At 43.3% G+C, this 22,534-nt stretch overlaps 1 protein-coding gene across 3 annotated transcripts in view; it reads right to left on the reverse strand.

The window, feature by feature from the left end:
- The window catches only part of B4GALT4 (beta-1,4-galactosyltransferase 4), a 28,535-nt gene extending 15,790 nt beyond the window's left edge, over positions 1 to 12,745 (reverse strand). The window contains exons 1-2 of one of the 3 annotated variants that reach the window (XM_058825385.1): positions 12,263 to 12,488; positions 9,019 to 9,138 (exon numbers count right to left, since the gene is read on the reverse strand). The gene's annotated coding sequence lies outside the window, so the exon portion shown is untranslated. Of the gene's footprint in view, positions 1 to 9,018; positions 9,139 to 12,262; positions 12,489 to 12,577 lie in introns of those variants that run through there. The other 2 variants (XM_058825384.1, XM_058825386.1) reach the window with 2 other exon arrangements.
- Positions 12,746 to 22,534: the final 9,789 nt, after the last annotated feature.

The following is a 22,534-nucleotide window of genomic DNA, read 5'->3' on the forward strand; positions in this document are numbered from 1 at the left end:
CTTTGTTCAGTATTCCTCCTCTCATACACTTGAAGGAGGAAAGTCTTCCTGCTTTTTAAGAGAAAGGTTCAGCTTTTCAAAGGTGTTATGTCTGTGAGGAGCCAATCCTTTATTCCCCCTCCTGCCCTCTTTCAAGGGCTCCATTTTCATACAGCCTTTCACTGCCATCATACTATAGCTACCACTCTACTTCTTTTGGCTGCTATTATCATTTCATAGCAAAGAAAGAATGAAATTTTAGTGAAAGAGAGCTCTGATATAGAAAACACACAAGAAAACTGCAGCCTCTGAGAAGAACAAGGATTGAGACTAAGTGAAGCAAAGGCAATGATTAAAGACTATGCACATGAAACAGGCTAGATCAAAGAGAAGAAACATAAAAACATGGAAAAGGTTATTTTATACCAGCCTCTAAAGTACATGAGACCCTGGAGAGATATCCACAGGCACAAGGAGTGCAGTAACTCCACATTTCCACTAGTTTAGGCCTGGTGTCTTCTAGGGAATTTTGCTGATCAGTGGGACCCTGACCCAGGACGACCAAGATGAACTCCCAAGCTTTTTGGGTTCACTGGGAATTACCAGCTGCTGTCCTTCCTGGCAAGCACTTCATGGAACAGCCAACCTGCTCTCCCCAGTCACATGAAACACATAGCAATGCTCCAAGTAAAGGGACTCCAATAAAAGACAAAATGTCCACTCTTCCTCACCAGTTTACACCCTGAAACTGTTGCTCACAGGAAATCAGTGATAAGCTCTATGAATCATCTGAGAGCAGTGTGGACCACATGGGTGATAATAGCCTGTAATTAATAAATCAAAGACCTTAGAATTTCCTTATCTAAACTCTACAAGTTTCTATAGAATAATCTAAATTGCTGCCTTTCAGCTACTATACAGTATTCATCAGGTGAAGCACTTCCTCCAAAGGGTGTAGTTTCCTCCTAAAAATCCAAAGGTCTCACAAGGAGAGAATTTCCTTCTCCATCACCCAATCCAAGTGCACCCCAGATTAATCATTAATTAATTAAAGGTCAGCATGAAAGTTAAAAAACTGAACTTTACATGCAGTGAACAACTATCAAAAGGTGATTATTATATTCACAGCTTCCCACTTTCCCAGAAATGGACTACAATCTTTAAAAAGAGTTAAAACAGTTGCTCACCACTGGTACTCAGATTAGTGCAAATGGGCTGTCCCCCATAAGAAATTATTTTGTTCATAAATAAAGTTAAAAATTAACTATCTGTGGGAAAACACATAAAGAATAAACAGGAGACAGTCAGTATTAATCAGAAGAAGTGGATTCTGAAATATTTTGTTGGTTTTGTTAAAATATCAGGAAGAACATGCAGGTGTAAAATTGCTAAGGTACTAGGCTGTTAAAATTATGGACATAAATTATGAACTTACTGCATCAACCTTATTTCTACTCTCCTCCACTCCAAATTCAAATCTCACACATATGAATTTCCTTTGTCAGCTCTGCAAGATTCTAGTAGTTGCTACTAGGAGTTCATGTTACTTGTCTCTGACAAATCTTCACACTATTCTACTGTCAGTGTGAATAATTTCCCATAATAACTAAACTCACATCTCCACTGGCTTCTATGGCAGCAACAGAATGCTGCTCCTGCTTAAAATACACTTGAGCAGGGCATCATAGATATGCACACATGATCACAACCGTTAGTCACCTTCAGCTCATCACAACTCTCATGCAGAGGGGCAATAATTCACATTTCAGAAACCTACAGTTTGGTTTTTTTGTGTTATCTACAGAGAATACAGCGCTTATTTCGAAATGCAGACACACAAAGGATTTTGGTATTTGAAATGGAAAAACACAGTTGAATCAATTGACACACCAATTTACCTTCCATCATTACTTCAGAGGTTAAAAGGTGGTTTGCCTGGCTTTTTTCCCCTGAAACATGAGAATGGCATGTGCGCAGAAAGGCAAACCTGATTCTATCAACAGAGAAGGAAGAACTGTGGAAGAACTGTACCCTTATGAATGAAGAAGTGAAGAGCTGTCACTTGTATGACTCCTGCCAGATACTGAGAACTTGGGAACTTAAGAAGACAATGAGAATAAAAGGACAAGCAAGAAGTTAAGCCTCAATAAGAACGTGCCTGTCCAAGAAATCCAAGAAACAAAACAAAAAAAAAAACCTTGGCCATTGCACCTCTGGAGGGTGTTGTGTTACCATTTCACACTAAGGACTTTTCAGTTAAAAAGGTCATTTTTCACCAGCAAGCCTAAAGTACCTTGGTTGCCAACTCAGGCAGCTAACCCAGAGTCAAAAAGACCAGAGCTTGGACCTTGTTAAAGAAAAAGTTAGGCTCAGGGCCTGCTGCTAAAAAGCCATACTTGGAGAAGTAGTAAAAAGGCAGAGTTATAATACATAACATGAAATCATTATTAATGGAATAGTCTTAATCAAATACTGATTAGAATAGTCATGCAAAACCTACTCCAGCCTTAATAGTCTTGACAGTAACAACTCAGTAACAACTAAGGCAGAAGGAATATCCAGTAGCTAAGTCCTTCCCACATCCTGAACAACCAAGTCCCCCATCCCACTGATCAACTTCCCATCTTTCTTTTGTTCCCTATATAGTTAATAAAGCACATCTTTTCATCTTTGATATCCCTGGATTATGGCTGATACATTGGTTAGGGGTGGTGGTGAGAAAAGGCCACCTAGTCATACATTATACCATGTGCAAGCAAAAATTCAATACTGAACAAATCTTGCTAGAAACAATAGTATCTCAGAAGCTGGAAACATGGTTCTTTTTTCTCCTGCACTTCATAATTCAGGGTGACCAACCCTTAAACATGGGTGGGAGAACACTTGTGGTGCAGCTAAACTCTTCTCATAGCTCTGAAACCTGACTCTAGTTGTGTGTGACCTTCATAAAACAGACCAAAGAAACTTTCATAGGAAACAAAGTGCAACTTTCTTGTCAAAAAAAATCTCAGTGAAGCATAACCAAAACTAGTTTAGAAAGTTACAGCTGGCTAGAAGGGAATGGCCCTTCAGACCACAAGGTCAAAACCACTACAGTACCCATTTCAAAATGCATAAAAAGCCACAGTTATGCAAATGTGGCATAAGTCAGAATTCTAAAATTGATGGAAAAGGTGAAAGGTCTCCATCTACATGCAGCTATACTTGTATCTAGACAGATGCTGTAACACAATTCCAAATAGCTCCCTAATCATGTTGAGGCACAAAAATAGTGAGTGTTCTGCCTTCCCCAAACCACATCTGTACCAACAACTGTCCCTGTGCTCTGCAGCTTGTCTGACAAGCCAAGTTCTATAGGCTGCAATGTGTTTTGAATCACACTCCAAACCCTGCTTCCTTGTTGGAAGGTTCCTGGCACTGCTCATAAGATATTTATCTGCAGGAACCCATGCAGGACACGGAGCTGTATGACTCCTCCAGGAACAGGGGCGTTCAGTTCTCATCTTTGAGCGTGACGGCACAAACACAAAGCCCTAACTTGCCCTTTTCCATCCAGGTAGTACAAAACAGTAAGCAAGGTTCCAGCATGGACAAGACTTCTGAAGCAAACTAGGATGACCAGAACCCATCCATATTCACCCAGGGTTTTCCCAGCAGAAACACACATGCATTGGAGTATGACACACTGTGTAAGCACAGAATGAGCAAGCAACACATGTACAAGCTGGTTCCCCATGTAAGGGCTGCAGGGTCAGCCTGGGCATTTGCCTCCTGATTGGAGGCAGTAGCACTACCAAGCTCAGAAGTGGCCAGGAATACTGGACTAAAGGCTGTTCTTTTTCACCATTGCAGAATTCCTAGACAAAGTCAGTATCAGCCAGAAGGCTGAGAACTGATAGCCTTGATCTAGATATATGTGAAGGAAAATAACCTTATGAACAAAATTTGGTAAGTAACTGGAGTTGATAAAAACTCATTATGTTCCAAACCGTGATTTTTCCCTGATACATTTTTAGATTAAAACTGTCATTGTGATGATTATGCTAAAGCCTAGAGTACTTATCCAAAAAAAGTTATGCTTAACAGTATAAACAATCAGTGAGAACATGATGCCTAAATTTTACCTTTCATATGTTCACATTTAAAACTATTTACCCTATAGGAGTGAAATATATTTTCATCTGACAAAAGGAAAATTAATTTTTAATTTACACAAACCAACTTTGACTACCTGTTTCACATGGTCGAGTAAGGACAGATTTCCCACAGAGGATTTTCTAGAAGCCCCTGCAAGCTCCTCAAGCTCATGCACAAATTCCAAAGGCAGCAGAACAGGTTCAGCAGCAACGAGCATTCACTTCAACCTAACTCTAAAAACTGTAATAAGTTCAAGCAGGAAATGAAGCATGAAAGAGTTCCCTGGGACTGCATTTAATCAGCTCTGCACTAAACAGACAATTATTTGTTATTTTATCTAGGCCAGAATCAAAAGCAGCAAAGGGTTAGCTCCGGGTACCTCAGGAAGTGTAGCAGTCTTCTTCACGATATCCACCAAGAAGGAATTAAAATTCCTGACAACTGGCAAGGTAGAAAGATCACTGTACAGCATCAGCTTTTCTATGCAGGATAGTTCAAGTCTTCAAGTTTTACAAGAGTCTATACCTGCTCCTTTCACAGGCATTTCCTTCTTTTCAACAGATTAGTTTCTTATTAGGGCAGTTAAACCAATAGCTTTTAACACCTCTTTTACGCAACACTTTCATAATCCTATTACCTCTTCCTATTTAAAACCCACCAAGAAATTATGCTACTTCAAAAGAAAAACAAACAACAAAAAATATAAATCAAATCCTCAAACAAATTCTCTTTTCACGTCTCAGAATTTCAAGCCAAATAAAGAAAACACATTAAACCACTCACTGCTGCTGCCACATCGCTCCTTTCTGTCGAACACTCACTCCAAAAACTACGCAGAGCACTTCACAAGCATCAGATACTTTTTATCCAGGAAATCCCACACCATAAAGAGACCTCTGTTACCTCTCACAGGCTGCAGGAAAGAATCAGCTCAATATCACAGGATGGGAAAAAAAAATTAAAAGGAAAAAGAAAAAAAAAAAAAAAGGAGCCAACACATCCCACTTTTCCTCAGGCCAAAGAGGCTCCACGGTGCTGTCCCACATGCTCCTCCCTCAGCTCATGAACGAGCCCGGGACGGCAGCCAGCCTCCCTCCTTTCCTCCTGGCACAGCAGAACCAGCACACTGGCACTCAGGCATACCGGGACAGAAGCAATACTGCTCAGAAATAATTCCCACAACAAACCCTCCCAGTGGAAACAAAGGCTCAAGCCTTTGCTCCTAAAAGCAAACCACAATCTACCAGTGCCCTTTTAGCATCTTTTCCATTTGGAGATTTCAGACATTAAGAGATGTCATTCTTCTTACACACATCAAGCTGCCCATTCTCTTGTCCATATCTGAGGAGAAGTCCCAGTGCTCCCACTTCACTCCTCTCTGTTATCACCTAAACAGACCCATTGATGGCAGTCCCTACTCTACTTTATGCAAGCATCTACTTTATGCAAACAGCCTGGCTCACTGACCCTTTTCATGGAAAGCAACTTCCTATTACTAGGCTGTCCTTCCCTGGTGCTTTTTCCACCACTCTGACCCGTAAAACTCCTCCAGCAACCCCACAGAATCAGCTGGATCAAAACAGAGGTGTCACTTTGTCATCTCACCCATCTGGGGCTCCCTCAGACTACCAGGGATGCAGCACTGCAACGACCTGAGTAGACACAGGGTACATGGGTAAGGTGGATTGCAGAGAAGGATGGGAGAGAAAGTGTAGGTACAGCCTCATGACAAGTGTTAGATTTCTTGTAACTCAAACCCGTTTGAACTCTTTTGGGCAACACATGCATTCCAAGCAGGAAGGTATTTCAAGGCTTCCCCAGTCAGTGGCACCTCCTCTGTGCCACAAAGGTCTTCTCTATTTTCAGGACTGCACAAGAATTTCAGGGGAAAGCTTCCTCATTTCAGACACTCAGTAGTGCAGAAAGAACCTTTAGCACTAGCGCATGTTTAAACTGATCAATCACAAAGCCAAACCAGTCTGGGTCTCAAATGTCACCATCTCATCTTTCTCTCTGGTCCAGTCCCCAAACTAGAATTTCTCTGCACCAGCACAAGCTCTCATGAAAACACAGAGCTAGCTGGATTAGGAAGCAAGCAGAATTTCTAGCAACCTTCTGTAATCCTTTGTCTACACTTCCCACTGAAAAATGTCAGAAAAACTGATATGACAACCAGCAGAAAAACAGTAGTTCAGCTTTCAGTTGACTGGGAATGGTTATTTTAGGAGAATGATAACAGATATTTCCAGGCAACGACAGGTAACATTCTACAAACTGCCTGGAACCAGGCAATTTTAAAGAGGAAACGTATGAGTTAAAAAGAAACAGACCAAGTTGCTCTTGTGGGGCCTGATTACAGTAACAGCCACTGCCAGCTAAATACTCCAGTTATGTCAAGAATACAAAGAGATACACAGATGTGCTGACTCCACACCCTTTATTCCTTGATAACTGCTTGATACTCAATATAAAGAACAAAGGTACTGGCAGCTCCAGCTCCCTGAATTACAAACCAAAAAAAAAGATAAAAGAATACCTAACACACCAGGAAATAGCTGCTGTGGTTTAACCCCAGCTGGCAACTCAACACCACACAGCCACTCCCTCAACTCTGCACCAACAGTGGGAGGGGGGAGAGAATCAGAAAAGTAGAAGTGAGAAAACTCACAGGCTGAGATAAAAACTGTTTAATAGGACATAAAAGGAAGAAAATAATAATTAGAATAACTGTGGCAATAATGAGAATTAGAATATACAACAGACATGATGCAGTTGCTCACCAATGCCCAGCCAGACCCTGAGCAGCTGTCCCTGGCCAGCCCACCCCTCAGGTGATACACTGAGCATGATGTCCTTTGGTATGGAATATTCCTTTGGCCATTTTGGTTCAGCTGTGCCCTCACAAATTCTTGTGCCACTCCAGCATTTTCACTGGCAGAACATGGGAAACTAAGAAGTCCATGACTTGGGGAAAACACGTCTCAGCAACAACCAAAACATTCCTGTGTTATCAACTTAATTCTCATACTAAACAAAAAACACACCCCTGTACCAGCTTCTAGGAAGAAAATTAACTCTATCCCTGCTGAAACCAGGGGAATAGCCTGGATATTTTAGCTTACACAACTTACTGTCTCCAGGGGTGTGGACATCACCAAAGAAGCGATTGCAACGATGTAAATGAGGAAAGGTTTGGCAGATAAATACAATAAATCCAGTACATAAAAAGAGAACCTCATAGCAAAAGAGCACTGAGAAAGAACTTTCCATACATTTTTAACTCTGACATGCAGGACAGATAAGAAAATAGAAGTGTCTCATTATCTTCCATATCCCTAACAGGGACACCATTGTTCTTCCACTCACAACATTACCTAAACAAGGAGTGCTATTCCCATGTTCCAGCCTGCTCTGGTTTATGATCAATAAGCTGAGCAACTGTCTCCACTGGGAATGCATCAGACAAATGCAGCAGTCCCTAAGCACTGGTATATGTGAAGTCCATTGTCCTTTGAACGTGTGTTCCTGATTTTCTGCCTGCTAGACTCTCATTTTACCACTCTGGAACAGAAGAGGGGGAGGTAAAGACTCAGAGGTCACTTACAACTGACAAGGCAGACTCAACCTGGGGAAAATTATTTTGTTGTCAATTAAAAATTGAGTAGGATGGTGAGAGGCAAAAAGTACACTTCCCCTCCACTTCCTTCTTCCCAGGCTCAACTTCAATCATTCATTCCCACCTTATCCACTTCCCAACCCACAACAGTGCAGGGGGACAAGGAATGCAGGTCACAGAATTATAGAATCATCTAGGTTGGAAAAAACCTCCATGATCATTGAGTTCACCTGCTAACCCAGCATTGCCAAGCCCACCACTAAACCATGTCCCTAAGCACCACATCTACATGACTAGGGAATACTTCCAGAAACAGTGACTCAATCACTTCAAAAGGCAGCCTGCTCCAGGGCTTGACAATCCTTTCCATAAAGAAATGTTTCCCAACATCCAATCTGAGCCTCCCCTGGGGCAGCTTGAGGCTATTTCCTCTTGTCCTGTTGATTGCTACTTGGGAGAAGAGACCAACCCTTTCAGGTAATTCTAAAGAGAGGTCAGGTCTCTCCTGAGGTTTCTTTTCTCCTGGCTAAACAACCCCAGCTCCCTCAGCTGCTCCTCACAGGACTTTTGCTCCAGGCCCTTCACCACTTCTGCTGCCCTTGTCCAGACTTGTTTCAGCACCTCAATGTCCTTCCTGTAGTGAGGGGCCGAGAAAGGGACACAGGACTCAAGGTGTGGCCTCACCAGTGCTGAGTACAGGGGGACAAGCACTACCCTAATCCTGCTGGACACACTGCTGCTGATCCAGGCCAGGATGCCCCAGGCTACAGCTCCTTTCAAGGCATCTCCTGCTGCAACATGAGACTGACAACTGCACCCTCAGGTGAGAGAGTTCTCCCCAGCCACAGCAAATGAGCGGGTGCTACTCCTATCCTGCAGCACAGTTTTCACTTTCCTGAGGCACAGTGAACCCTGGTGCTAGGCTAGGAAATGCAATCTAGCATCTCCAAGCCAAGAATCACATTTATGAATGGCCCCTCTTGTTACACAAGTACAGCTGAGGCACTGAGCTCACTGTAAGACACGGCACAGTCAGCTCAAGCCCAGCCAAAGCAACAGAGTGAGGGATGCAGCAGAGAGTTCTGGCACAGCCCATCGCTCCCTAATGCTTACCACAGAAACATTTAAGGAATACTGCACTTTTTAAAAACACCTTCCTGCCCAAAATGAGTGGACTGTCCTGAAAAAACACATGATCACACAGAGATCACACAGATCTCTGTAAACACAGGAACCTCATGTGTAATGGAATGCTCAGGTCACCACTCAAGTCAGCAATACTCTACCTTTTTCTGGCAGCTGTGGCCTTGCTGAAGTGGCATCAGTCAGTATAAACGACAGATGTCAGAGGCCTTTACAAAAACACTTCAACACATTTCTGGTTAAATTTCTCACTCAATTCCCTCCTGCAGAGTAAAATAACATCTGAGAAAACCATTATATTACAATATCAAATATTCTTATTTCAGCTTCACAATACATTTTTTTAAATGAAAGTGTCAACCACAGATAGCTACAGCAATACAGAAGTAGTGTAGGCCTGTGGCTACTTAATACATTTATAATTTTCAGTCTATGTGTATCTATGAACAAAGTTGTAAAAAAAAAAACCCAGACAATTAATAGAGTTGAACATGTATTATGAAAGCATAACTAAAAATTAATTTTTTTTCTCATGAAGAACATTTTTTGTTTCTCATGAAAGTGCTTCAGCATGAGAACTGTATCAAAGACATTCCAGGTAAAGCTTCCTTAGGCATGAACAGATTTACTTTTTTGTTATTTTTGCAGTCTTATCTGAATAAGGATTATCAATTCTCAGGGCCTACTGCAAAAACATCCATCAGAAAGCTGTACAGACAGCATGACTTTGTTAAGCTATTAAGTGTACAGGACTTCTTCCATGTTAAAACACAATTTACACCTATGCCAGTTTTCAACCAATCTGCTGATGGATTTTTATACAGTAGAAAAGTTTCAAACATACAATTTAAGAGCTCTAACTCAAACCCCTTGGAAGTGATATGGCCTAGAACAACATTTTGGAGCTCAAAACTAGCACAACATTGCAACAAGAAATTTTAACCAAATGCTTGCAGAAGTAATTTGAAAAATATACTCCTGAGAGTCAGGATATTGTTAAACCTTTTGGACCTACTGTGCAGGTCTTACCCCTTCCCCTCTCACTGATGAACAAAATCAGATGCAAGAGTTCAGAAATCAACTACAGGACTGAAGACTGAGGGGAAGCACAAGATTAGTGCTGATGATGCCTCATCAACATCAGAGCCAAACACATTGCTATTACTTGTAAGTGCACACATTTATAATCACCACTGTATCTGTTTAAAGGGATTATCTGAATTATAATGCATGATAGCTTTATCCCACAATTCCCTGCCTGATAAATAAATATTTACTCAGCTGTTGCTCTCAGGACACCAAGATGACACAGTTGTAGCTGTAAGGCATGTTACTTGTAGGCGTGCCAAAGCACTTCAAACAGAAGACAAAATACTTATAAAACACCCTAAATACGTTGAACCCATAAAGACAAAGTGAAGGAAGCACTCTCCCATTATTTTACAATATTTGCAAAGTCCCATTTGTATGCAGGGCAAAGCCTCCAGTCTCTGATGCAAAAAAAAAAACAGCTATCCCAGCAGCAGACCTGCCAGGTGACTTTTGAACTACGTATTTGCAAAAAAGAAAAGAGTTTTTAACCAAATTCTTGTGTCATTCACCTAGGCTACAGAATCTCAAGGCACACCTCCTTCAAACTAACAAAAACCAAGTTCACCAAACTCATAAAGCTAACTTAGACTTAAGATCATATCACAGAAAGCCAGCAGTCAAGCAGCCTCCAATTTCTATTTTTCTCCTACATATTATTTAAAAGAGAAGGACATGCCAGCTCAAACCAAAGAGAAAAACAAAAACTCAAGCTTTCCAAAGTTGAAGTAGCAAATGTCTTATTTCTAACTGAAACATATTTGTGAAAATGAAACACAGCTTTTACAAAAATGACAAGGAAATATCTACATAAATCAAAGCAAGATCAATCATACCTAAAGGAAGTGTTTATCAAGAAAATTCAGTCACAGATACATTATCTTGGATGAAAGGTGATACTTCACACTGTTAAAGAAAGGTTCATGCAACATTATCCACATTGAGCAGTGAGAGAGAATAATACAAAACCCCACAGTTGCACTTCTACATAGTCTAAATTTAATCAGTGTTTGTAATTAACAACAGCAGACCTACAGAATCATCACTGAGTTGGCAAATAAAAAAAAATATTTAGAGAAAGCATCTCACATAGCTACCAACTTTACTGAAAAAACTGTAAATATTTGAGGACTGCAAACTGACCACAAAGTTTATTTGTCCGGGTTCTTTTAATAGTAGCTATCTGAAAGACATCAAACTTTCACCTTCCTTTTCTCTAAACCTCTCTATTGAAAACTGTCTTTTTGGCTGCCTCAGCTGTCTCTTGGGAACTTCCACAGCTGTTAAATGAAGGGGTAGAAAAAATGTTAAATCCACGAGAGATATTCATTGTTAATTCTTTGAGACAAGCAAGCGTTAGTAATAACTGAATACACACTTTCTCCTTTTTGACTGTTACTACCAAAATGCTGTGAAAGTCTAAAGCCTGCAAAGTTTCAGATCTTATCAGAGCTCTACTTTAAAAGCATTTATATTATGATTCAGAGCTAAAACCTGATTGAATACTCATGCTAGTAGCCCCACTTCTGCTCCCCCTCAACACCTGCAAACACATTTCACAGAATCACAGAATTAGCTATGTTAGAAATCATGATCGTTTGAGATCATCAAGTCCAATCTATGACCTAACACCACCTTATCAACTAAACCATGGCACTAAGTGCCACATCCAGATGTTTTTAAACATCTCCAGGGACAGTGACTCCACCACCTCCCTGGCAGCTCATTCCAATGCCCAATCACTCTTTCTATGAAGGATTTCTTCATAATGTCTAACCTAAACTTCCCCTGGCACAGCTTAAGACTGTGTCTTCTTGTCCTGTCACTGGTTTCCTGGGAGAAGAGACCAACCCCCACCTGGCTACAACCTCCTTTCAGGTAGTTGCTTCCATCATCACCTGGAGTATTTTTGTCAAATGACAGTTTCTGTGAACTTGTCCAAGTCTCCTTTCAAGCCCACTGATCACTATTCTGGCTCTTCCAAATTAACATCAGGAGAAGCAAGTGAAATCATTTATGTCTTGGCAGTGAGAAAATGTTTAGTGAAGAGCATCACTTGCCTGTTCTCCGGTCTCCACGTGTGAAATGGAGAAAATAACATTTATTTCAACACAAAACCATCCAAAGCTGTACTTAAATGCAAAAACCAGTGCACTGCAGACGTCCTCCTAACTTACAATTCCCGATCCCGAGTACAGTAACTACTTCCACCGAGTACGTAATTTTTAAATATATAACTACGGCCAATTATTTCAGTGAAGCTAGGCTATGATGAACATTATGTCCCGGTAGACTTACTGGTACGATCACCGCCTCAAGTCCCGCCTGTGATGCTCCATGAGGGGCTCCCCCCACAGACACGGACTCCCTGGAAGTCCCGAGCTGCACAAGACGACCCAGTTTCGGCCATGGACCAGATGCTCCAAGTCCGAGGAGGTGCAATGAAACCAACACCCTTCGCCTTTCGCTAACGATCCCAACCCGAAGCGCCGGCCGGGCACTCGTTATCCCCAGCGCTATTTCCACACCCGCCCCCGCGGTTCTGCCGCTCGCTGTCAGGACGGGCAGCCCCTCATCGCGCTCCCCTGCTCCCCAGGCGGAGCTCGTACTTACGGGGCCCGCGCCTCCCACTGCCCTCAGGGCCACAGGGGCAGGGACAGGCTCCCGGCGTGGTTCCCGGTGCCGCAGGGACAGGGACAGGGACAGGGACAGGGACAGGACACACTCCCGGTGCCACGGCCGCGCTCCCGCCGCGGCCCCCGGCCCGCCGCCCACCCGCCCGCTCGCGCAGGCGCCCTGGTGCCGCACCGCCCCTCCCGCGCTCCCCTCAGCGCCCCTCCCGCTGCCGCTGCCGCTGCCGGGCCATCCCGGGAATAGCGGGCCGCCGGGCCGCAGCCGCCTGTTTGCTTTGGGCTTCCCGAGCAAACGCGCCAGGCGCGGCTCTGTCAGCGCCGCTCGGACCGTGCCAGCGGCTTGGCACGCCGGGGGCGTTGGTGGCGGTGACAGAACTCTGCCAGCTCGTGCTATTTACGGGAATGCTGAACCGCCTGGAGTTTGGTTTTTTTGGAGCTGCGGGGGAGCTCCGAGAGTTTGGGCATCACAGCGTTTGCATGGCTGGTGCTTCTCAGCAGCCGAGTCTCACTTCCTCTCCAGACGTATCTATGGAAGATGTCCCTGCCCGTGGCGGGAGGTGGAGCCAGCGAATCCTTAAGGTCCTTTCGACCCGAACCCTTCTGTGCTTCTGCGGCTCTGTGGTATTCAGCACTTCTTTACAGTGAAAATTAACTGGGGCTCCGCAGGAGTTCGTAGTGATAAGAACTTAAAATGCCTGCTTCGAAAACCTAGTTGCTCAGGGGCGGGAATGTTGTTCCCCTTCCTTAAGTGAAATCACAACAGATCTTTTGGTGTCGAGCTCTAAGAGTGCAGAAAACCCCTTCAAGTTTGGTGCCCACATGCAGATGGCTGAAGGTGCTGTTGCTAGGAAGTTAATATTTGGAAAAAGCCTCAAAATCAAAGGTGTTTTTACCTGCACTACACATTAGATCACCGTATGGATTAACCAGAGTTCACATTGCTGTAACTTAGCATCGCTTGTTTAATCATGCAAACCTTTTCAACCTAACCACCCCTTCCTGCCAAAAAGGCCAATTATTTTAAACTATGTGACCAAATAACTAAGCAGCTTCACTGACCATAGCAAGGAAAGCAAAATGGGAGCAGTGTGGATGACCATGATGCTGCCCTGCTTTAGAGGCTTGCTTCTCTATGGCCCTGCATATATGCCTGCCAGGAGCTGGAATATGCCACCCACACTGCATACAGCTGCACCCATGGGGCATCTGCTCTGAAGCACCACAAAAGTCCTTCAAGAATAGGGGAAAATTCATTCTCTTTTGTGGAGAAAGATTACTTCTGTTGAAAGAACCAGAGAGTAGAAAGTTTCTGTTTAAAAGTGTAAGAAATCAAAAAAAGGCAAAACAATAAAATTATCAAAAATTAGATCTGAGGGAGAATGAAGGATAGTATTACATTCCTTCTGTTTGTAAATAGTAAAGAATGTTGATAATCCAAAATTAAAAGGGATGTGAGTAGTTGTGCAGTATTAGCTGTATGAGTGGCCCCTTTCCTAGTGGCATCAGTCACACCTGTTGATAGTTTTAGTCAAGTTTAATGGTGTTCTGTATTTATCAGATCCAGATGCTACTTCCTGATTGTAAAGAAATCTGCCAGAATACATCGGTCTCGAATGTAGTATGTTTCTGTTAGTGCTGTGTCAGTCAGAACTGTAGATACAGACGACACACTTCTGAGAGAGTGACCCACAGTGTTAGTCATTGTTTGACCCACTGAGAGTGCACTGGCATTATCACTTTGTCACTCCACCCTCATACCACAGATTTAACCTGCGTGTATCTTAAATCCCAGTGCACACAGCAGATCACACGTCCTACAGACCAACAAAGAGAAGGAAGCAAATAATGAGACCTGAAATTACCGTACTGGTGGTCTCATAGGATAGGGAAGGGAGAGATAAAATACAAAGGTATGTGTGAAGATGCTAGAAACAAACTCAGTTATGCAGAGGATCTGAAAGCATTGTGTGGACTTGCAGCCATCAGGAATACTGTGCTGCAGGGGTCTAAAGGGTGTATGTAAAGGGAAACTTGGCCTATGGCAGTGATCACAGGCAATGTGGGAAACAATCTGAGAACAGCAATTAACTCTGTTTATGGCCCATGGGACACTGCATTTCTATAAAAGTCTCTCTTTGTGTTTTCCTCCACAAACATTCTTATCTTGTAAATTTAACGTTTGTCTCACTTTGTTTAACCAGGTTTATTTTCTCTGGAATAAATGTTATGCTTGTTCCAAAAAATAACACCTTGTGGATCTCATGGGAGCAGTCTTGAGAAACAACCTGAATCTGGGGGCTCCTTCAGTGATCTATCTTTATTCTTTCATTAAGCAAACCTTACATTTTCCCCTACCTCAAATATTCAGGTTGTCTTAGGTGTGCTCCTTAGCTGCTGATTTTATTCTCACTTGTAGAATACGACAGGGACTGAACCCAGCCAGAATATCAACCATTGCTGAGCTCCACATCACATGCAAATGTAGTACAAGATGGGTTTTCCCCAAATTTCCCCATGCCTCAAGGTTTTCAAGGTGTAAAATGAAATTCTTTAAATGTTTGAAAAGGAGCAAAGATCATTAGTTGTGGAAATAATGCTATCCAATAAATAATTATCTGTAAACTTAGCAGTACGTATTTCAGTGGAATGCTACATCTCCAGCTGGGAGAAGGTCACACAGTACATGACATGCTGAGCAACATTATTACATTGAGGTGATGAAAAGAATTTTTTTTCCAGTCTGGAAGCAGCAATGATATTAACAGCAAACCTGATACCTCATCAACTTGCCTAGCACAACATAAAAGGTTTCCCTAAGAAATCAAATCCCTCTCAGCAGGTTGTTAATGCTACTAGTTTATCTCAATACTGTGCCATAGAAATGGCAGAGTTTCTGAGCAAACAGAATCAGATCATGTTGTTAATGCTGCTATTTGTTGAGCTGCAGTAGATTTTGAAGCCCTGCAGGTTGGTTTCCTACTCCCATAGACATCAGTGACTTGAAATAAATTTGTTTATAACGCATACTTTTAGAAGATGCGTAGAAGACCTGTTTTCTTGGACACAAAGTCCACATTGGGTGCTCCCAGGGTAAATTTAAAGGATTGTTCCTGTTCAGGATCACCTGTTTATGCCCCAGAGTTTGTGGAACAATAGCCCTGGAGTGAAAGGATAGAGGAGGTGTTTGATGAAATGAAAAATTGATGAGCCAGTCAGACAGGAAAAGGATTTGAAACAGGAAGGAGAGTGAGCAGTAAAAGGGATCTATGTTTTCTCAGGGACAGCAGAAAACAGACACGAAGCGTAGCAGAAGCGAGAAGTACATGAAAAGGGCATTAACCTAAATATCAGAAAGGAAATGAGAGTTGGAAGGAACAGATAGGAAAATCAAATATGCTTACAGCATAAAAGTTTTATACTGTTAGTGTTTGCTGGGGGCAAACTAGTGTTGCATGACTCAGTAGGAGTGTTTTATCTAAGATCCTGCAGCAATTACACATTTAATCAAAGAAGGGTCTTTTTGAGCCTGGGCCTGTGTACTTTGATGATCTTCTCACACATGTAACCCAATGATTTATGCTAAAGTCCCAAGAAAGATAAGTTAGAAGACTGATAACTAAGGGGGATTTCACAAAACTTAGCAAGGAGGGTCTCACCTTTCCCATTCTGCCTGACCTGATCCTTGTTCCTCAGTACTAGTTTCCTTGGCTCAATCTGGATTACAGTTTCCTCGCAAGTATGAGGAAAGCAAGGTCTCAAACATTCATGCAGCTCTTTGATAAATTCAGTGATAAAAATACAACATGCCATGGATTGCATACAAGGACCCTGGCAGAAAAATCCAAGTTATTTCTGAAATATTATATCAAGGGTAAATGGGTATAAATTGTCACACCATGATAGTTCTGGCCACATTAACATTGCCATGTGAAAATGAGAAATGAAAAGATGAGACACCTAAGTCTCCATACCATTTTATTGAATCCTGTAGGCATAACAATTAATACATAATATGCTAGGGAGGAGGGTGTGTAAACCTTTAAAGCATCCAACCAAAGCTGTACTCAAGTCATAAGCCTAACTTTTATAAATAGCACAAAATTACTTCTTCTAGTCAAAATGTGCAGCAGCTGTAAAGTCCATCTGCATGTGTCTGGACTTGAACTGCTGTTCAGATTTGTGACTGAGAAGGAATTTCACCCCTGTTGAATTAGCACAGATCTGTCTCCTACTGTACTGTGGTTTGTTGCACAGTTCCATCAGCTAAGATCTCCTGGGCATATTTCACACAAAGATCAGGTTTCTCTTGGAGCAGGCCTCTCAGGCCTCAGAGACAACTGGACTGAGGATAAGAACAATTTGTCTTCTTAAATATTTCATTGTTTTGTTTGGGTAATTTTTGCAGCTGATCTGGAGCAATGGAATGCTTTGGCAGATTTCCTAGTACAAGGTGTGCATTACAGAGGTTCAGACACAGAACTACAGACACAGTCTGTTGGTACAGCTGGGCTGTCACTGGTCATTTCTGTGGCTAAAGGGGAAGGATCAGCAAGGCTGAGGTGTGAGGGCAGTGAGGCAGACACAATCAGTCTGTTCACTGAGCAGCATCTGTGATCCAGTTTGTAGACATGGAAATTATGCGAGGATGCTGCTGAGGCAGAAGCAAGGAAAGTGAATGAATGCATGAGGCACAGACCCTGATCTGCTGGCAGGGAATAAAGAGGGAGAATTCTCTGTCAGAAACAAGCCCAATGACATTGATAAGCCAAAAAGACTTTACCAGAGCCTCTTCCAGACATTTGTTTTAAAAGTAAAACAGAACAGCTGTCCTGGTTTTGGCTGGGATAGAGTCAATTTTCTTCCTAGTAGCTGGTACGGTGCCGTGTTTTGAATTCAGTATGAGAATAATGTTGATTATACAATGATGTTGTTGTTGTTGCTAAGTACCGCTTACCCTAAGTGAAGAATTTTTCAGCTTCTAATTCTCTGCTAGGGAGCAGGTGCACAAGAAACTGGGAGGGAGCATCACCAGGACAGCTGTCCCAGGCAGGCCAACGGGGTATTCCATACCATAGAATGTCATGCTCAGTGTACAAACTGGAAGAAGATGGCCAGGAGTCACTGCTGGCTTCTAGGGGATAGGCTGGGCATCAGTCAGTGGGTGGTGAGCAACTGTATTGTGCATGACTGTTGGCTTGTTGACTTTTCTTATATTGACTTTTATTTCTCTCTCTCTCTTTCCGCTATCTCTGTTTTCATTACAATTATTACTAGTTGCATTAATGTTTTACTTTATGTCAATTATTAAGTTGCTCTTATCCCAGCCCACAGATTTGATCTTTTTCCAGTTCTCCTCCCCATCCCTCTGTGGGGTGGGTGGGGCAGTGAGTCTGGGTGTTACTTAGTTGCCAGCTGGTGTTACACTGTGTCAATATCCTTTTTGGCACCCAACATGAAACACTGAGGGTTGAGATAAGGACAGATCTGACCAGAGCACGTTAAAACAAATTTGTTATAAGAATTCACTGCATTGGTTTAACGATCACTGGTCACAACATTGATTTACTTGCTCTCAGAGTCATTGCACTTGTTCTCAGGGCTGTATTATGCAGCACTTTGCTTGCAGCGTGCGTTCCCTCTCTTGGCTTTATCACCTTTGAGGTCTGGGCTGAGGTTATCATTTTATTGTACTTTGTAATGCTGGCTTGTGATATGATAGAATTACTGGTTGCAAGACTAATCTGATGTGTGTACTCAGCATTGCTCACCTCTGTTCTTCGAGAGCCATCTGTTGGGAACTACCAATAATCACACCTTTTGTCTTTCCTTCTCCAGGAGACAACCTATGGAGGAGATATCTTTCCACACTTTCCCCTTTCCTGCCAGGCTAATTACAGTAGTGTTTGAGGGTTTTGAAAATTGTGAATGTCCTTGTGATGTTGAAACCAGCACGGTCCTATTTCCAGGAATGCTGAATGTGTTCCAGGTCTTGTTTACAGTTAAAGAACTATTTAAGAATAAGACCAAGAGAATTCCCTGAGTTTGGATAGTTGAAAGTAGCAGGATGTGTGGGATAGCATGTGGCAAGTACCTAGGACAGTGGGCACCTCCAGTGTCTGGGAGCCTCCTCCCTGAACAAGTGCAGAATAAATATTTGGGAAAAGAATGCTGTTACCCTGTCAGTTCCAGACAGGCACAGGTCACTGAGATGTGCTGGGGCCTGGCCCACACCTACTCATCCCTGTTCAACACTCTTCAGTACCTCAAGGGGACGAGATGGTCTGGATCTGATGGCAAAGCATTAGGCACTGCAACTACTCCAACCCCAGTGACAGAGACTGCAGCTGAACCAGAGACCCAACCCATGCCAGTGTCAGTCACCCCTATAGACAAGAAGAAATGAACACAAAAGTCTGCTAATTTAGCAAAGGGGGACAAAGCAGGGCTACCCCAAGAAAAGGAGGAAGAAGCAGAACAAAAAGTAACCACCACTCAATCCCTATCACTGAGTGAGTCATGCATTATGGGAAAAGATTTCATCTATTGTCCAGGTGAACACATTATCACTTGGCTGCTAAAATGCTGGGATAATGGGACTAGCAGCCTGGAATTAGCAAGTAGGGAAGCCAATCATTTGGGGTTACTCTCTAGGGAAAGGGGCACTGACAATCTTATTAGGAAAGGGACACAAGTCCTCAGCCTTTGAAGCAGACTTCTGTCAAAGCATCCCTTCAAGGAAGATGTTATATGTCACCCAGACAAGATGGACATCATTAGATCCCAGTAGGCGTGATCAGCAAAACAACAGCCACATGTCCAGCATCTAGCAAGAAAGAAAGACGAGATTTCTTAGGTGTTATGGGTTTTTGGAGAATGCACATTCCAAATTACTGTCCTCTCTATCAAGTGACCCAGCAGAACAGTGGTACCGAATGGGACCTGGAGCAGCAAGAAGTCTTAGAACAAATTAAATAGGAGATGGTTCATGCAATAGCCCTTGGGACAGTCTGGGCAGGGCAAGATGTTAGAAATGCTCTGCTGCAGCCAGGGCAGGGCAAGATGTTAGAAATGTGCTCTCTGCTGCAGCCAGGGAGATTGACCTGACATGGAACCTTTGGCAGAAAGCACCATGGGCGACTTGGTGTCAACCCCATGGCTTTTGGAGACAGGGATACAGAGGATCTAAGGCTTGCTATATTCCAGCTGAAAAAGAGATAATTGCACCTTATGAAGGGGTTTGAGTTGCTTTGGAAGTGACTGGTACTGAAGCAGAGCTGCTCCTGGCACCCTGGCTACCTCTGCTGGACTGGATGCTCAAAGGGAAGGTGTCCACTGCACTTCAGACAGCTGAGGCTACGTGGAATAAATGGGATAACACTGACCACACAACAAGCTCAAATAGGAAAACCCAGGCACCCAGGAATCTTGAAGGTGATCATGAACTGGCCAGAAGGTAAAGACTTCAGAATATGGTCATAGGAGAATGTGACATGTGACAAAGAGGCTGCACAGTATGACAAATTATCAGAAATTGAGAAGCAATATGCCCTGTTTATTGATGGGTCCCGCTGTGTTGTAGGAAAGCATTGGAGGTGGAAGGCAGCTGTATGGGGTGCCCCTATGACAAGTTGCAGAAACTGCTGAAGGAGAAGGTAAGTCCAGTCAGTTTGCAGAGGTGAAAGCCATGCAGCTGGCTTTAGACATTGTTGAATGGGGAAAATGGCCGATACTTTACCACTCTACTGACTCAGGGATGATGGCAAATGCCCTGTGGAGGGGGTTGCAGTGATGGAAGCAGAGGAACTGGCAGTGCAGAGGTAAACCCACTGGGCTGCTGCATTCTAGCAGGATATTGCTGCCTGGGTGGAGAACCTTGTTGGGAAGGAGCATCACATAAATGCTCATGTGCTCGAGTCAGGCCACTGCAGAACATCAAAACAACCAATAGGTGGCTCAGACGGATCTGGATTGGCAACATAAAGGTGAATTATTTATAGCTCAGTGGGCCCATGACACCTCAGGCCATCAAGAAAGCGATGCAACTATAGACAGATTAGAGAGTGATTGAGGGGTAGATTTGACCATGGACACTGTCACCCAGGCTATCCATGAATGTGCAGCATGCTGCAATTAAGCAAGTCAAGTGGTTAAAGACTCTCCAGTATGAAGGACAGGGGCTGAAATATAAATACAAGGAGACCTGGCAGAGTGAATGAATCACACTCCCACAGATCATCCATGGGCTTAGTGGAGGGCTGGAAACATATTCTGGGCCCCATACCACCACACAGAAAACTATCCTGGGCCTTGAAAAGCTAGTTTTGTGGGTACCTGGTAGGCCATAAACAACTGTCTTACACAATGAGACTCTTCCAAAACAACCTTGTAGACAACTGGGCCAAAAACATAGTAGTGAGTGGATATTACACACCCTATTGCACACCAGCGTCCAGGAAAAATTGAGCAGTGCAATGAACTATTAAAGACTGCACTGAGAGCAATGGGTGGTGGAATCTTCAAACATTTAGCAAAAGCCACCTGGTTAGTCAGCACTAGGGAATCTGTCGGTCAGGCTGGCACTGCTCAGTCAAAACTTTTACATACTGGACAACGGGGTAAATATCCATCAGTGCACATGAAAATTATGCAGAGGGAAAACGTCTGGGTTATTCCTGCCTCAGGCAAAGCCCAAGAAATCCATGGGATTGCTTTTGTTCAAGGACTTGGGTACTTGATGGGTAATTCAGGAGGATGGGGAAGTCCGGTGTGTGCCTCAGGAGTATTTGGTTATCGGTGGGAATTACAATTTATTAAACTGTTTGATGTAATTGCTATGTAAGACTGTGTGCTATCACATATACACTCATCAGTGCATTGGGCACTTTACAGCACCTGACTCCGCCAACTCTGGATTTGGGGATCTGAACCCAACTCCCCTTTGATTACCACATAATTAGAGAATGAACTTTGATAAATATGGATAAATGCAATGGTGATGGAATCAGAACTAGCTTCACCATGCAACAGTCCAACAACACACACCATCTTCTCTGCCCTGGAAGTCGGTAATGGCAAATGGAGCTCAAGGTCATGGACAAAATGAACTCAATTCACATTTTATAGAGACAGGGAATGGTATCTGTGTGCATACACCAAAGGATGGGAAGGGTGATGGGATATTTGAAAGCATGGGAGCTGGCATGATGTAAATGATGTAGAACAAGGGGTGGATACTGTGCTGGTTTCAAATGGGAACATGAGCCTTCTCCACCTTGGCTGAGGGTGGCAATGGCAGAAGGGCTTTTCAGCTGCTGATGTTCAGCCATGGGATAAATGATGTGCTGGCTGTAATGAAGCAGTTAATTATGATGTTATGATTTTGTTTTAAATGGCATCTCATGATGCAAAACATGGCAAGACCTTGAGTCCTGTGTCCAGTTCTGGGCTCCCCACTACAAGAAAGGCATTGAGATGCTGGAGCGAGTCCAGAGAAGAGCAACGGAGCTGGTGTAGGGTCTGGAGCACAAGTCCTCTGAGGAGCAGCTGAGGGAGCTGGGGTTTAGCCTGGAGAAGAGAAAGCTTGGGGGGACCTTGCATCACTCTCTTGGTCTCGTCCCAGGCAACAAGCGACAGGATAAAAGGACACAGTCTTAAACTGTGCCAGAGGAGGTTTGTATTGGACTTTAGGAGGAATTTCTTCGACTAAAAGGATGATTAGACATTGGAATGGGCTGTCGAAGGAGGTGGTGGAGTCACAGATCCCAGAGGTGTTTAAGGAAAAGATTGGACGTGGCTCTCAGTGCCATGATCTAGTTGTCAGGGTGGTGATTAGCCATAGGTTGGTCTCCACGATCTCAGAGGTCTTTTCCGACCTGATTGATTACGTGTTTCGGTGTGGATCTGAGGAGTCCCAGCAGCGAGGCCCGGCCGGCGGCAG

The sequence above is a fragment of the Ammospiza caudacuta genome, chromosome 2 (genome assembly GCF_027887145.1).
Source record: "Ammospiza caudacuta isolate bAmmCau1 chromosome 2, bAmmCau1.pri, whole genome shotgun sequence".
Taxonomy (NCBI): domain Eukaryota; kingdom Metazoa; phylum Chordata; class Aves; order Passeriformes; family Passerellidae; genus Ammospiza; species Ammospiza caudacuta.